This window comes from Sinohyriopsis cumingii, chromosome 1 (assembly GCF_028554795.1).
Source record: "Sinohyriopsis cumingii isolate HCF-2022 chromosome 1, ASM2855479v2, whole genome shotgun sequence".
NCBI classification, from domain to species: domain Eukaryota; kingdom Metazoa; phylum Mollusca; class Bivalvia; order Unionida; family Unionidae; genus Sinohyriopsis; species Sinohyriopsis cumingii.
The window spans coordinates 135106241-135124868 of record NC_142961.1 but is presented as its reverse complement, the minus strand read 5'-3'; the positions used below and the strand labels follow the sequence as shown (position 1 = coordinate 135124868).

General features: G+C 38.0%; 1 pseudogene across 1 annotated transcript in view; it reads left to right on the top strand.

The window, feature by feature from the left end:
- Positions 1-18628, top strand: part of LOC149807902 (proto-oncogene tyrosine-protein kinase Src-like) — a 180501-nt pseudogene that overhangs the window by 46643 nt on the left and 115230 nt on the right. Inside the window, exon 3 of the transcript XR_016423733.1 lies at positions 9309-9377. The product of XR_016423733.1 is annotated as a proto-oncogene tyrosine-protein kinase Src-like (transcript). The remainder of the gene's footprint in view (positions 1-9308; positions 9378-18628) is intronic.

Here is an 18628-nt window from a genome sequence, read left to right as displayed (position 1 = left end):
GGTGGATTATGGAACACTAGATACAACCGCAATAGTATGATTTCCGTTGATATGGTTGCTTGTTATCCAGCGAGTTTTCTCGGGTATGGATCCGCCGCTGAATATTTCAAACGATTTGGACACCCCAGACATGAAATGACTCGTGTTGCTATTAATGGACCACTGCCTGATTTTGATTTAACTGGATTCGCTCGCATAGTATCATTTGAATTCGCGGCAGGACTCCATCCGTGTTGTTATGTTTGGATTGGTAGACACATGACTGAAAAAACGTGGTTGTCAATAGCGCTGCTACGGTATATGATTGATTGTAAAATGCTAATTTCGTTGATTGTCAGCGACGCGATTATATCATATCGAGCGCAGACTGAAGTCTGGTTACCAGAATCAGAGCGTCTAGATAGTATAATTGACGAATCCAGAAAACAGATTGATGCCGAAGAGGAATATATCGTCGAATGGTCCAAAAAGATATTCAACCAATGAAACATAGAGGCAAAAGATCTCGGTAGAAGAATAATTGGTAAGTTCACACAAGGTGGAAAAAACTGCGACTACAAATGATATTGCTCACGGCTGATTATAGATGACGCAGAATATGATTTCGTAATCAAGGACGCAGTGGCGAAAAATAGATACGTGAACTGCAAAACAGCTTTCTTGTCCAATGGAACAAGGTTGGGTACAGTTGTTACTTACAGCGATGGAGACAGCCCAGCATATCCACATTTGAGGGCGTCTATGCTGGGTTATGCTTGTATAAATTTATTTTCAATGTTAAATAGATTTCCCGACACCGCAGTTAGAGTTGCGATTGATTCAATGTACATGGACGTAAAGTATAAAAGCAACGTAGCTGTGCTTACTAATCCGAATGAGAGTTGGGGTACATGGAGATTTAAAAATGAAATACGACGCGATTATTCCCCATCAGCAGATGTTACAAGTGAAAACAATTACTTACGCGGTGATAAATTGTCAGAGTGGTCTAATGCACCACCGATATCCGACCCAATCTGTAGATACAAGACGGTTTATTTAAACGGCTGTAGCGGGTCAGGAAAGATGACTCGGGCAATTGAATTATTTCGAACGCGGGCAAGTATGATTGTGCTTACACCAACCCATAGACTAGCACGAGAGATAAAACAACGAAATGTTGACACCGTTACTTATCACAGCTTTTTTCGATACAGCGGCGGTGCGTGGACTCCTGATCGAATGGGTGAAAAATTTATTCCTGAGGTTATCATTTGGGATGAGATATGTACTGTTTCTTTAGATGTTTTACAAATGTTTCTTGAGTGGTTGCTGCGCGCGAATACAGCAGTGATAATGTGCGGAGATCATGGCCAACCACCACCATTTGTCGGCGAGGGTCCACATGATTGGTTAAAGGGTTTTGTGGACTATTATGAAGAAACCGATACTGATTACCGAGCACTTGATGAACAACTGTGTGAGGTTAAGAAATTAATCAGATTACAGCCGGATAGAATTCAATGTGAAATAATCCGCGAGGTGATTCCGGAAACGCCGTTAAATGAATTCTGGGAAACATGGAGACCAAACGATTTAATAACAGCAAGTAGAAAGATAGTCAGAGACACACTTCAGCAAAAGTTGTTTACGTTGCATAAGGAAAAGTTTCCAACGCGCCCAGTGCCGTTATGCTATAGACCCGCGGATACACGGCGGCAGAACATTGAAGTTGAAATTCCAGGACGGACAGAAAAACAAATTCTCGTGCTGAATGATATCGTGCTCGTTGATATCAGCGTTGTCGAAGATGCGCTGCATGCTGATAAATCCCCGTGGACGCTAGGATATGCAACGACAATACATTCCTCGCAGGGATTGACCATCACGGATACAATTGTTTGGATAGTTAATAATCTCATCGAATGGTCAAATCTAGTCCATCTTGCAGTGTCCAGAGTACGGAGGATAAATCAGCTTCGAAGAATTGTTATTGACGAGGCCAGTGACGACGACATCATCGATGCAAGCGTCATTGGTAGAAAACTCTCTGGTTATAAACAACAGGATAAAAAAAAAAACAGCGGCGTTTTGATATTGATGCCGAATTAATAATTGCACTACGACAACAACAGAATAATCACTGCGCGAGTTGTAATTGTATAATGCGTTGGCGTTATTCGGATAAAGACGCTCTCCAATTTACCGTGGACAGGATTGATAACAATCTCGGTCATGTCAAAAACAATGTGAGGTTGACCTGTCTTGAGTGCAATAGACGCAACGGCGCTAGTTAAGACCACGCGGGGGTAATTGAGTATCGTCAGGTATCACTTGTAATTGCTTGCGTGTAAACCCCCGCTGTGGGGCAGTTAAATCCAGTCTATAGATCGGTGGTCTATCAGTTGATCGTGTTATCGTTGATATGTTATGTGTGGTAACACTCCAGATAGGATCAGTAGCTCTTTTTTTACCGCCTTCAAGCTCTCCTGGTTCATATAGATATCTAACAGTGACATCGCCGAGAATCGGCTTGGAAACGCTATCTATTTTTGATCTTTTGGGTATATACTTTTTTTTAATCGCGTCGCTGGGCTTCATGTTGATTGCTCGGGTAATCTCGTTATTTAACGCTGCAATTACGCCTGGCAACCTTTTGACCCATTCACGAGATCGTTTTTCTTGGATGAATTCTTTTGCGTATTGATATCCAAATAACCGTTCAGCAAGAGTCCGATTGAATCATTCAACAATTGCCTGATCACGATGTAGCGCAGTATGACCTCGTCGTACCGCGACATTGTGACGTTTCAACGCTGATAAAACAGCGCCGCGAAATTCACTACCAGGATCAACTTGTAATAGATTTGGCCAGCGCAGAGGACCTCTTCGCTAAACCCGCTCAAACGCATCGGCTACTTCAGTTGCTGACTTTGTTTTTAACGGTTCCGCTTGTTTGTATCGACTCGCAACATCAACTACGGTTAGCGCGTATTTGTAACCGTTGTCATGCGGCAGAAATAGTATATCAGCTTGATGAACTTCATTAGGTACGCTGACATCAAAGCGCGAAAAGTTGATTTGTTTAGGCGGTGGTAGATAGATTTGCCATATAGCCTGTTTGGATAACCAATTAGCCGCAGTGGCCCTTGTTACTTTTGCAGCGCTTGCGAGTTTATCAATTGCGGCTTTTTCTTTCCAGTATCCTCTCGGAGAATAATAGATGGATTCCATGTTGTTATTAATTACCAGCGCCCATCATTAATTTACCTTTCATAGCCGATTTTACCAACCATGAAGCCAATTTTTCTTTGAATGATTTGTCAGGAATGGTATTTAACGCGTGAATTAATTTTACATCCGCGATATGACGCTGTTGCAGATCGCTACTTTTATAAGCAACATCATGAGCATGACACGCCTTATCGATAGCGTTTATTGGATACTCACCGGGTTTGGGTTGATTTTGATCATCGAGTCTGATATCTAATCGTGTTCCGGGGCCACAGTAGCTATATCCTGGGAGGTGCTTTTCTCCTGGATACTTTCCCCATGGTGTTCCCGGGAGTTTTGATAACTTGGCTGCAATATCACCTCCTCGCTTTTTTAAAAAACATCCCCGGGTCTAATAGAAATAAATCTAAATTTCTTTATACCGCATTGTACACACTTACCAGTAAGTGCTGATCTGTTATTTCTTGTTGTAACGGTTGTCATATCATTTGTGCCAGTACGCACTCTACACTTCACACAATATAGATCCATAATTTATGTATAGAGGTATGAATATAATTGATTTTTCGGCGACTAAAACAAGAGAACCAGTTAAGCATGTTGCAGCGTTACCAAACTCGATCCGGATGATTATCATCGGACCATCTGGATCCGGCAAGACGCAATTACTACTTAATTTAATAATGAGATGGATGAAGTGGGATAAGTTGTATTTAATCGCCCCTAGCGTAGATGATCAATGATGCTACGAGGTTTTAAAAGATTTTAACGAGAATGCATCAGCGATCACTGAAAAAAATGTTATTGAGTTTATTACAGATCTCAATGATGCACCAGGTATTGATGATATTGATGATGACATTAACAATTTAGTCATGTACGATGATGTTATGTTAGACAATCAAAAAAAACCAGCTAGGATATTTTCCAGAGGCAGACATAAAAACACTGACGTGATATATGTCACTCAATGATACACTCAGATTCCAAAAGTAATCAGAGATAACTGTAATATTCTTGCTGTGTTCAACGGCGTTGATACACACACGCTACGAAATATTTGGCAGACATGGTGCGGCGGTGACATGGACTTTAATGTTTTTCGAAACTTTTTTAGTCCTGCTCAGTCGACCCCACATGGATTTGTAACGATAAATTTACATGATCCTCGGACACGATATCGTATCGGACTTGACCAAATATTCGGTTAAATTGTAAATAATTTTTATTGTAACTCCTTAGCAGCAGAGGGGGCGATGACATCAACGCGGTCGTCGCGCTTTTTTACCCGATGCTGACGACGCTGGATCGAAAATGCAGAAAGTATATTAAACTAAATGACGTTCCGGACAATTGTCGATTTACCCCCCGTGGACGTCGTCGTTTTTTTTTTACCAGGCGCTGACGACGCCGGATCCGCTGAGTGCAGAAAGTATCAATTAACCCAAATGACGTTTTAGCCAAATGTCCGATTCGCCCCCTCTGCTGCTGAAGATGTCTTTTGGTTGGTAGTCTTTAAGGATTTCGGGTAAAACGTCAATTACCCATCGTTCAGCTCCAAAGTCGTCTGCATCCTGTTTTTCGTCGTGTTGTCGTTTAAATTGAATTCCGTTGCGCTATTTCCATCTTTCCAGCCATCCATTTGTTAGTTTGAAATCATGCAAACCCGAACCATTTGCCAATTGATTAGCTCTTTCAAGCAACAGTGGTCCATTTATCGGAATCAGTCGACTGCGAGCTTGAGCGAATCATTGTAACAGCGCTTCTTCAACTTCTTTGGACTTGCCACCTCGTTTGCGCTTCTGAGAAGGATTACTGTTATTTTGCCAGTCTTCAGTGATCTTCTCCTTGTTCTTGAGGATTCGCGAAATCACACTGTGACTAACACCGAACGCAAGTGCAACAGAGGCCCGACTTCTGTTGTTCTCAACGCATTTTATGGCCTCAAACCTTTGAGCTAACGTCAGGGATTTACACTTGTGACTAGTCATTTTAGACTGTAAAATAAACGCTCATAAATTCAAGGTTGAACTTCCGATGATTACCCCCTGGTTCAAATCGGAGTAACGTTTCCCATCCTGTAATATGAATGTTCCCACACGATTGCTCCCTGGTGGACGGGAATATACATGTATATACCACCTATGGCATCCTTTACATGTCAATCATTTACAAAGTCGCATTTACCGGCTTAATTGTTGGCTTATTTGAAGCGCTACAGCAGTGGACTGGCAATAACTGATCCTGACTATACTATGTGCAGTTAACCGGAGTAAAATTGTAATGAATAATGTGCCATGGCAGAAAATTTATCGTGCTATTATCCAGAGTGTGCATTTAAGCGAAGTGCAGTTATCCGAAGTTTGTTTGCATTGAAAAGCATTGGGAAAAAACGTGACCGGCGTGACTACATGCAGTTATCCGGAGTGTGCAGTTAACCGATGTACAGTTAAGTGGAGTCGACTCTATAACATATTGTATCGGAATGGATTTCTTTGTTCTTAGAAGTAGCAATTTGAATCATGCTATTTTTAAATTTTGTTTTGACCATAAATCTGTTTTAAGATATGTCTACCATGCTTGGAAAACAGTTTTCTTTTGGTTGTCATGCTAGCTGAAGAAAAAAATAGCACTCAGTCATCAGCAGTTATAAATGATAAACGTGTTCCATATTTCAAACATTTTTTCTAGGCCATGCCATGAGACCATGTGAGCTTATAGTATGACGTGATTGGCTGAGCTTTCTACCTTTCCTGAAGCTATATTTTTTATCCTTGGAGTTTATTATCATTGAGATCATAGATGACTTAAGTTATGATCAAGAGACTAAATATTTATTATGCCTTTAGTTTTTAAAGAATTTTAAGTAATATATAGTATTATAGTTAAATTCACAATTATACAATACTATGTCAGCTGGATTTGTGAAATACACAACTGTTATGTAAGCAGTGTGTATGTCATGTCTTCTTTAACAATGTCAAGGGGTGCTCATGTTTGTTTGGTGTATAATCATTTACTCAACTGTAAGGACATTTTAAAGGTTTTGTTATTCAACTTGTAAGTAGATTTACTGACTGAGTTACACCTGAGTTGTTCCTATAATGTTGTGTAGATTTGCAGAAAGTAGCTAAGGAAATGACTCATATTAAAATAATCTGAGGAAGTCATTAAAGGATAATATTGAACTTGAAACATTATTATCTGAAAATTGTGAGACATAGCCACATTAGAAAAAGGACACATCAGGCAAAAAGAAAAACATATATTGGTTCTCCTTGTGGAAAACACTTACAGTGTGACTGCGCTATAGCACGCTCCATTATAACACAAATTTTGATGTAACACGGTTGTGTTGTGGCTCTCGTAATTTCATATACATGTATTTTTATCGTACATGAAAAAATAATTATTTCTTAAAAGTACGAAAAAATGTCAAATGTTTATTATCATTTTGGGGAAGAGATCACGTTTGAATAATACAAGACGATCATCTAAACATAACAGTAGACTCATTCCAGTTTTTCCTAAAAATAATTTTTTTTTATTCTTTTGATTAATGGTGCCCTTTTTTCTTTTGGTGCATAATCGTATAAATCAACTACAATGGTACAAGAGCATTTTCCAATGGATTACACCGCTCCCTCGATAACTTGCGTCCGGATAACTCGCGATCCTGCTTATAACGCAGTGTCTGTCTTGGCTCCCGAGTTTTCCAGAGAAAATTTATTTAAAATATCTTTAAAATATGCTGAACGTGAAAAATTACGATAAGAATTGGTAAATTAAACCTTGATATATTGCTCGTTTTATCATCGAAAATGGTGATTAATGCCCATAAAAATAGAATCCATATTTTGAAATTTGCAAGTTCTAAATAGGAATTAATTTCAGAGAACTCGAAAGCGCTTAATTACGCCTATTTGGATGCCAATTTTTGATCTGTGACGCAGAAAATCACTGAGGCAGGATTCCTCCGTACGCATGTAATAGGTGCGTGGGAAAATTCAAAGATTTGCCAGTTCTGTTTCAGCCACCTGCTTTGTGGGAAAATGTGTTGATCAGTTAGCTGTGCTGATATTTACAATGACAGGATTTCAGTGACTGAAAGACTCCTTGACGTACATACATGTTGCCATTTTATAAGAGTACATAAAAAAAGAACATGATGCAATAGCTAGGCGGCTAGTTCAAAGGCTTTGACTGGCGGCCGGGTGAGAAAATGTACTCATATTTAGTGACTGAATTCAGAGGCAGAAAGACCCAGTTTTAAAATCCTAGCGAGACCTCTGTTTAAAGATATCATATATCATGTAACTTTTTAGGATAAATAGTTGTCAGTATACTGAAAATAAACAGTCTGGTGAAATAGCGATCAATGAAAACTTATGGTAAATGCTAACAGGTGGCAACAGAGAATGAAATAAACACTAATTAAACGTCTTCCTGTGTGACAGTCATGTTCTAATCCTTTAAATCCGTTTCATTGTAAACATTTTAATTGCAACATATTCTGTTCATTGAAAACATGAAAAGAGTCAGTTGACTGTCACATCGAAACCCGTGAATACTTCTGTGAGAACCTAATTACATGACGGCTTTGTTTTGAACAACTTGGGGAAGTGTTTGTTGCATTAAAAAATCGATTACAAGAGACCTGGGGTGCTGGATTAAGGGTTTTGGAGCTGCCTTTGACGTACAGCAAAACAGTAACAGAGACAGCGACGATGATAGTGACTTTGAAGGTTTCAGTGAAACTGATGTCATTAATGCCGAGGCTGTTTGGAAGAAATTCGTACAGACTCATGGTCCTGAGATGGGCATTTCTCTTGATGATATGGAGGAGTGGATTTGTGCTGACAATGATTGCCCCACAGCCGAATACATGTCAGATGAAACAATAATTAATTATATAACGAACAAATTTGCAGCAGAAGATGATTCTAACTGGAGTACCACAAGTGTTGAAAGTGATGCAGATGCAGATGTTGCACCACTTCCCCCCTCTGCACAGAAAGCAATCAGATCTTTTGATATTGCCATAAAGTTGCTGGAGACCCAAAATGTTGACTACGTAAAGCTCATGCAGTTGAGAAATCTGAGGGATTTCGCTCAGCGGCAGAGAAACAAAGGAGTAACACACAAAAAAAATTAACTGATGTTTTCAAAAAGTGAATTGATATTTGTCAAGCATGGCACAAACGACAAGTATTAACTTGTTCTAATTTACGTTGTTTTAAATTTCTAGACCCATTAAATTCATGTTAGTACTGATTAACCCTTGTTTTTTGTTTTCCATTTTACTTCTATCGCAATCAAATCTATCGTTCGATCGACACTGTTTCTCGAAAAGAGTCGATCTTTTTTATATAAAAAACGTTTAATTTGGATCAAACAATAAAACTAGAATGTATCCAATTCAACATAAAAATTAGTGATGTAGTACACAGTGTGTGAAGTGGTACACATGTTAAGCGAATGTAATCCACGTGGAATAATGTTTTCGATGATCGCCTCAATATACTGTAATTTATCCTGAAATTAATTTTGCTCTATGAGGAAATAATAAACAAAGTACACCGTTATGAAGAGATATTTATTCACAGCTAATCTAAGCACGATTATAAAGTGAGTATTCAACACTATAATATGCCTACCCCCTCCTTTATTTTTCCTTTATGTCGTCGATCACTTTATTGCTTTTGGGCTTATTTTATAGGTCCCTCGATAACTCGCGCCTCACTTAAAGTGCGATTGATGTTTCTGGACCCCGATGTGCGCGAGTTATCGAGGGAGTGGTGTACTTGGATTATTTACAATGTTATTTTCTCTGTGGAAAGGTTAAGAGCAGGTGGTCGTCATCTGTATCAGTCCTTTATTTTAATTACCAGAGTTTCAACATCCAACTGATTTTGGACATTGTGTGCCCTTGACATGTGACTAATTAGGTATAGATCACATTGCAGTCACATTACAGTCAGGCAGACAATAAGATTTTACATTCATTTATGTAGACTTTTTCAATTGTTGTTTTCTTTAACGAGATCAGTATGAAAAATGTCACAGATTTTAAGGACTGAATCGTTCTATTTCAGATATTGCTGAAGTCAAAGAAACTATTCAGAAGCCTGATGTCTTGAAGAAAGACAAATTTTTTAGACAAGGTATTGAATGTTTAAACAGGAAAATGTAATTATATGATTCTTTTCCATCACTCATTTGAGGAAACCAGTCCCAATGTTATGAAGCTCATTGCTTCAGTGCATCTTGAGGTAATATATACACTTTAATCTGTAGAATGTTTATTTTATTACGTTAACCCTTTTTCATACTAAAGCCCAATCAGATGGGCAGTTGTATAGAATTGGAAATTAGTTAAGTCGTTAGTGTATCCATACAACAGAATGCAGTGACATAGCTGAATTTGACTTTACAGGGCAAGTTTTTCATATAATTTGTCAAAGTTATATACTATTTCAATGCATACAATTTAGTTTAATGTCATATATTTTTCATTAAAAATTTTATGACATAAAATATTTAGTTGAAAGTAAAGTGAACCAGATGACATGCTTTTCACTTCTTTTATAACTCAGATTTCTTGTCTGCAATATTTTACAATTTACATGTAAGTGTATGAAATGGTGGTAGTGGGAGAATATTAATATGGTGGAAAAAATAATCCATCAAGAATGTTAAAATTTATTACAGTTTAGTGAATTGACTTGAAAATGTGGAAAGTAAGCAGAAACAATCCTTACTGGAAAGTTAACAAAGCTGTTTATTTTGTTTCATTTTTTTGTAAAATAAATTCTGATGTAAAAATATTAGGATCTTGATGGGTTTAGTTTGGTCCATTTCCAGGAATGTAGTAAAATTTCATATCATGCCACACATGCAACATCGGTATATAGGCACACTTTGTGAGCAATGAAGTTCTCAAAATATACAGTTAGCTAGAAAACTTCAGTATCTTCATCACTGTCAATATTTGAGTAAAACATATTAATTAAAACAAATTAATAGCCTTGTCATCTGCTCAGTTAATTTTGATACAGTCAAGATCACAATCCTTACTGCCTAAAATATCCATTTCCACCACAAAATTGTCAATATTTTCATCAGAATCGGCATCCACCACTGCCATCACTTGCTGCTGCAGTACTGTTTGCCATTTTGATCTCACTTTAAAATTCAGTTTTGAAATCAAATTTTCAAATAACCATTTATCATCATCTCTGTTCATTTCATTGAAGTCACATCACAATTTCTCTGTTCAAAATGTTAATTTTCCCCACAGAATTTGCATTAATTGTCATCAGAATTAGCATAGATATCACTGCAATGGCTTGCCACTTTAGTGCTATTTACCATACTGGTTTCCACACGTTAAAACTTGTGTTTGAAACAGATGTTCAAATAACCAGTTTTTCTTGTCAAATCGGTTCATTATGATGATGTAAAGATAACGATCCTCACTGCCTAAAATGGAATTTTTTCACACAAAATTGTATACATTTTCAACTAATTCAGCAAGCCCATAACTGGCATCACTTGCCTCTTCAGTACCGTCCACCGTTTTGATCTCTGAACATTAAAATTCAATTGTTAATTGATTTTTTACCAGATTTTTTTAAAACTCATACTGTCACTGCATGATATAGCACCTGTGTACCTTTATTTCCTTCTTGTCTAAAGAGTACACAAAATAATGAATTTTACCTAATCACTCACAAAGTTTACATTTACTTTGTGAGTGATTAGGTAAAATTTACACATCGATAAATACCCAACCATGATCATTTAATCCTTATAATTCCAATTTACTTCCTTTCTAACATCAGATCAGCAGATTTAACCAACGAAACATTCATTTTTATGTACATCAAAGTTTTCTTTCATTAGCCTCTTAACTGTGAGAGAATACATAGCCCTATCTTTGCTAGCCAAGATTCATCGATCGATTCTTTATACAGTGATACGGGGTAGATGTCATAGTGGGTCATGCCATTGATATACTGTTACGATCATTATTTTAATACATAGAAGATGGTTGTTGCGGTTAAACTAGGAATATTTCTTCTTTTTTTGTTGAAAATTACACTTGCATGTGGCATGTGTTGTTATAGCAACGTCGTTGTTACTTTCTATGCATTTCAATTTTTCAAGTGCAAAATCATATCTATTTTTAGTGACACCCCTTGGTTGACATATGACCCTGACCTTTAATAACCACTTCTGTAACAGGTTGTCGCGGTGAAATGCAATAATTTCTGAAGATTAGCTTGTCATTTTTGATCAGAAATCACATTAGTGGGTGGGTGGGAGCTTGTTGTTATTATTATTAGGGTGCAAGGCGTTGATATAGATAAAACTTCACATTAAATGATCTGGTAACAGGGAACCAAAAGTAGTCCACAGAAAACGCAGAAAACGCAGTCAATTTATAAAAGTTGGAATTATTACATGGTAAAAAGTGTGACTGGAATCATTTTCTATCAGAAGTGGGTTTGTTTATAATATCATTAGTTTAGATTTTTTTCCAGTGTTGCAGATATAAAACACAAGTTATATAGATTTTTTGACAGTTTTCATCTTATGGCCCTTCGGGTACACATTAGAGGATCAAAATTATACTTTTAAATGAACCTAACTAATTCTTGATGATTTTGACTGTTTTTTAGCTATGTGATGTTTATAGGTAATTAATCTATCAGGCAGTTACATGAGCACAATTAACAAATTAAAGTACTCCTATCAGTAAGAACAACAGTACTGGCTGTAATGGTTAAATACCTTCAGGCTATTTTATACATTTTCTGTCTCCTTCGAGTACGTTCCCCAATCAGATTATATTAGGAATATTAGCCTGCTACCTCCAAATCCAGCCATACTAAAAGACGAAAGGGTAGTAACTCTTGCCCATTACCTCTCCTTGATAGCACCAGTTGTCGCCAGCTTTTAGCTTTGATGTGTTCTGAAACACAGACAGTACAATACCCTCTGACAATCCAGCCCATTTTTATGTTCATATGGACCCATCCAACATTCATTTTACATTTATAATGAGGATCTACCCATCTACTGCAATTTCTGCCAATATTTTGAGAGATTTATCACTTGTCAGGACTTTATCTTGTAGGACCACCGTCCCACTGTGCAGTCGTTAACCTTACACAAGGTCATTGTGGGTTAGTGTACATTTGACTTTATTCGCTTACTTGGTCCACTATGGGGCTCTTAATAGCAAAATCTGAAGTGCTGCTTGATAATTGTGCTTAATTTATTCGTATGTCATGCAGTTTTGATAGAATTATTATTAATGAAGCATGTAACATACATTTTAAACATTGTCATAGGTTTCTGATATGACACTTTACCTATCTGTTACTTACGCCTGTGTTTTTATTTACCTAGTAATTTCACACATTACTAGTTTCTGCTTTTGTTTGTGTCTTGTGTCATTTTAGCATATATCAGTTAAACATTCTACAGGCCACTTCAGAGCATGGAAGTTTACCATGACTCCTGTTTTGCTTATGTTATGTATTCATGGTTTCTGTTATGCAGCATCTATAACATGTGGTTTCAAAAGTGTTTTGTTTCAGCGACCTAGTAATTTCAATGTAGTGCTAGTTTCTACATCGGTGTGTTTCTTATATCAGAGCATGGTAGCCTACAATGACTCTTGTTCAGTTTATAGTATGTACACATTGTCCCTTCTCATTAACTATGCATTGTGCTTAAGCTTAATATATGACGTACATTTATGATACGACACGTTTACGTGTCTGTTCATTACGTCAGTGTTTAGTGACCTAGTAATTTCAACCCTGTACTAGATTTTGCTTTAGTTTGTCTTTTGTGTCGTTTCTGCAAAGTATTTATTTAATCAATCTGTACGCAATTTCAAAGCTTGCAAGTCCTCCATGACTCTGACTTTTTGTGTGTTATGTATACATTGTTTCTGATATACAGCGTCCAAAATGTGTAGTATAGGCTGCTGAGTTAGATGATTTATACTATTAGCTAGCTAGTCACATACTAATTTGCTAATCTATGCTTTGTTTTCTCTCATCTTGTGTTGTTTCAGTAGGAATGTTTACTACACCATGTTATGCACGTGCACAGAGATCGCCCTGTTCGGTATTGAAGTAAAGGAGCTAAATATGCAATGTTTGGGCAGAAAACAAATGCTTTGCTGTACTTCAAAATGCGGTAAAGGGGAAAGAGAGACGGTCGCAGTCACAGCAGGATACCTCTAACATTCTTAGTCTCCACCCATAATCAGCCTCAGGCCCCCCCCCCCCCCTCCCCGGACTAAAGTTTGTCGCATGGAACCAGCACATACTGTTACATCAGGGGATGGAAGGGATACAACATGGGACCATCCGTTGCTAGATTAGATGTGTCAGTCGGTATAGCAGTCGAAGCCACACTCACTTCTATCTGAGCAAACCATTAGAGGAATATTCCCCATTTTTAGGCAACCCAGATGGGGTAAGACTTCACATGTCAGCATGGCCTGGCTGGTAATTCGGGGTGCATGGGATTTACGATTGTTCAGCTGGACCCAAATAAAAATACTGCCGTACTGACACCAGCCATTCAGCCAAAACCAGCAGTCTCCCCGACATTAACAGCAGTCCAGCCATCCTAGCGTGGAGACTTCTTGGTTGGAATGGGCCAACTACACAATGTTTATGGGGATCTTAGTGATAGATCCATCCTTCTAGCTGGACAGTTGGCAACCTCATTATTTCACTGGCGATTTTGATGAGAAATCTGCCTGTTCAGCCACAGTTTTGGAGTGGCTGGTACAGGTGCATACTGGACCGACATATATGTAGCGATGGTGCTGGAAAGGCTGGTAGTGCAGCGATGCTGACAGTACAGGAAAGGATAGATGCAGGCAGTGCTGGAAAGGCCAGCAGTACAGTGATGCTGGCAGTACTGTCTTTACCGGTGATTCTGGATATTAGAGTACTCATGGCTTATACTCAAGGGAGAGCTTGTGTCTTGGCTAGATACGACTGAGTGCAGTTGTCAAGGTCACTTGCTTCACTTATGCTGAGCTTGAAGCCTAGCCAGGTGATATTTCGACGTACAGTAGGGTGATGAAACATTGATAGTTGCATGTGCACCCACATTGATCCCTATCATGCAATAGTACATTGGCTGTATGAAACCGATTTGAGCACACTGGACCTCCCTGTTCCCTCAGAATGGGGTCTGCTGATCAAGGTCAAGAATCCCCTTGCCCCTTAACACAGTACACCGTCAGATCAGGAGATATGTGTTTTTTTTATAACAGGATACGGTCACACACAAAAGGCGTGGGTGCTTGTTCTAATGACACATTGCCCAATGAGTTGCTCAAGACTTGCTTTAGGCATGCAAACAGCAGGTGTAGGCCCATCATCGACTGGAGTCTCCTGACCATATTCAACACTGGGAAGGCGATGTCATTCCGCCTCCCCGTCGGACTTGGTGAATATGACGTTAGTCTCGATCTGACATGTATACTTCCATGTCCGTATCCACCCCATCTTTTGCTAGTTTCCACATTTACTGCCACACCATTATCAACTCGCCTTTCTTCCCTTCGGCCCTCAAGAACCCTTGGGCTTTCACTGACACTAGGGACCCTGCTGTCTCAATGTTCCAGGCGTCATCATCTGCATCAACAACAGTATACCTGGGCATCATCTTAAAGAAACACATGGTAAGTTCAATACTACTCCAAGGTGGAACAATCTCCCTTCTCTGCTAGATCATCCAGGCCTTTTCACAAACTGGGAAGTTCAGACCTCCATACATCCTGGAATTTTCTCCATTTGGGCATGGATTTCTTAACCAAGTGGAATCTGGTGCATCCCCTTCTGTTCATGCTCCCAGAATCACTGAAATGGCCGAGTCCGTTGCCATCAAGACTTGGATTTCATCGGGAGAGTTCTTGCAACTCCTTGGCTATTATATGGCAGAGGACTTGACCCCACTCGGCCGTCTTGTTATGCAGGCCTTCGCCAGCACATTTGTGCCCCGTTTTACGTCCTCCTTATCAAGCAGTCAAGATCACACCCAAAATTCGATCATTCCTGTCAGTTGGGCAATTCAGGCTGTCTAACTATTGGAATCCTGCTGAAGAAGCCCAGGTGGAAATGTCAAGTACTGATGCCTGTGCACATGATGGGAGTACCAACCTGTTGCTGACCTTCTCTACCATTAGCGACACCTTGGGGAATATCCCAGAAAGGAAGGCTGTCATCAGTACCTTTCATTTCTGTAAAGATTGATCCTGGGGGCAGAATGGTCCTCTTATGGTTTGACAACACGGTAGTGGTGACCTATATCCTCCAACAGTGAGGTTCTAGACTACTTGTCCAGTGTTCTGATTTGGCATTTTTCTATGTGGGTGCAACAATCTCCATATCAACATACAATTCAGACAGCTTCTGGCTGCATCAATGGCTTCTATGGTGCTACAATTACGGGGTCAGAATGGCAAGATGACTCTGATGGCCTCTCTTTGATGGCACAAGCCCTGTGTCACTGATCTCATTTTCCCAATGATAATACACCCAGGAAGATTCCGGCCAACCAGAATCGACCATCCTCTTCTTCTACATGCATGGCCTTTACCAGTACAGCCTTGCAAGTCAGATAATTCAAACCTTTATTTGTGGAGAGAACCTTGAGAGTAACCGTCTACATCGCCCATCTACGTGCCTCTATTCCTCAACTGTCCGACTTTCTCTGGCTCTTTTCTTGGAGGAGAAACAGTTGGACACCAATCATTACCAAAGGTTTGCTAACAGCATTCAGAACAATCAAAAGATCTTTGGGAACAGGTCCCTGTTCGACAATAAGTGATTGTGTTTTGTCACCTTGATTACAATAAAGAGAATGAGTAGTTAAAAGGGGATCAATACCAGGAACAAAAGTGACCTCATCAAAAGACTGACCAATAAATGTATCAGGTAAAGGAATACTTTCCTGATAACATCATTCTCAAGAACTCCTTTTACCATAACTCTAGTAACTGCACAAGCAGGGTAGAAATCAGGGATTTCATTTTCAATAGGATCAGCTTTTTGATTCAAACATGGTTTGTCAGTTACAAGTGGATTAACCATAACCTTATCTCCAGCTAGGTCAGTGCCTAGTAATAAATGAATACCTTCGATGGGTAAAGACATCACTGTTCTTTCATGGGTCCTGAGACCAAGTCTGTTGACAAATTTACACAATGCAGAAGAACATTAACAAAGCCGCATCTTCTCCCTAAATAGGAACACTTTCACTAAAAAGAAGACTTATCAGATAAAGACAAAGTGACTCTTAGAAGTTCATGTGTCCCTTAATATTTTTTTAGGGACAGTCATGGCAGAATCATTATTTAGTGATATAGAACAATTTGACACGAATGATTCCTAATTCTCCATAATAAAATCAGTTGGGATTTTTTAAAATACAAAAACCATTACCTTGCTCTGTTAGAAATAAGAATTGTTTGAATAGCTCTTGTTTGACCCAACAAATATATTGCTGTCAATACATGACCATGACCATACCCTCTTAGAAATAAGAGCATTTGTAACAGCTCTCTCTTTATTATGTTGCTTTTTTTCATCCTGTATCAGAAATAATATGCCACTCCTTCTTACAATGAGTGTGCATAGGAAGAGATAAGGATTTCTTATCACACTTTTAAGAAGTTTGATTTTTAGAAGTTGTGCCAGATTGATATTTGGAAGTACTTAATGCATGAAATTGAGATGTTTTTATATACTAAAAACGTCTGAGAGGAAGACTTAAAAAAATGAAATTTGGTGAATTAAGCAAAAATTGTCAGCTGTATTAGCAGCATTTTCTAATGTTTCTGACTTAACATCACTATGGACACAGTTCGTGAACTCTTGTAGGAACATGAGCTGTTCAGTATTGACATAATCATGATCAACCTTCTTTGTTGAGTACCACATATCAACCTTGTGTTCTTTTCCCCATGCAATTTCAGCTTGGATTGTCCAGTTTCTTTTCTAAGTCCTAAACCTTTCTCAGTGTGCCTCAGGTACCAACTCATAAACCCTCAAGTTAAATCCCTTAACTACATCATGATCAGCACTTTGTTGTACTGACATAGATGTGTAGACTTCATAAGCTTGGCCAGTAAGTACTCTTTATAATAATGAAGTCCAATTGCCAATGCACATTTTCAGCAATTTTCTCAAATGAAGGAAATATTTATCTACTTTTATTTTTTTCTCTAAAAGGGGGTACTTAACCTAATATTTATGGTATCATCAAGATCTGAACTTGTGCGTAGAAAAGAAGAGGAATATCTTCCTGCCAGTTCTATTTCTTTTAGCGTTAAGTTAAATTTCCCTTTCTACTTTTTCTCTCTGCATCTGTATTTCCCTCTTTTTTGTCTCCCTGCCTCTGCCTTTCCTCACTCTGAAGTTGTGTAGATATCATGTCATGCACATTTAATTTGCAATGTTTTTTGTTAATTTTTTAATTTTTTTTATTCATCATATGCTATTGTAATGTAACATTGTTTGTTGGACTTGAACTTGTCCAAAACTGAGTTTATTTTCTGCTTGACCAAAATTGCTTTTTTTAAAATTTTATTATTTTAACAACTAATACATAGCTACAATATTCTCTGTGTTTATAGGCTTAATATTAGGATCATTATTAGTAGAAGTAAATATGTTTATTTGGTCTAATTCTAGGTTATTGGAATTCACCTGGTTTACCTGATATAGTCCAGATTCTATTATGTTTTTCTTTAGTAATAGGTTTCTATTAACTAACATTTTTATTTTGTAAACATCAGGACCATTCTAGAAGGTTATTTTCCATTAAGTAATATTTTAATTTTATTTTTAGAAATTGCTAATTGTGACCTGAGGTCAGGTAGAAGACTCTTTAATCTTGTCACTGATGGGAAAATTAATTTGTGCTTTAAGATCAGGCACAATCAAATTGTATTATATGTTGTGTCCAGGATTTCATTTCTGGCTGGAATTTATTTCTTCAGATTTTTGAATTCAGATGATTATTTTCTCTGGAAATACAAAAGTGCTCTGAAGGACAATCCACTGAAATTTATAGTGATTTCAAACCTGGAATTACATTACTGTGACTCAACAAAAGACTGTTGACACATCGGTAATTTACAACTTACAATAGACACATCAGCATCTTTAGCTTTGGATTTAATTTGGACTTATGCTGAATTTTATTCAGGAGTATAAATTATAAGGACTTGTGTGTGTAATTTTAGGATTATTTGGGATTTAATTGGTAATACCATAAGTTCCTTTTTATTACATTTTTACTAGGGAAATAAATTATTTGTTGAATTTTACAAACCTTGTTGCTTTTCACTCTTTTCTGTTACTTATTT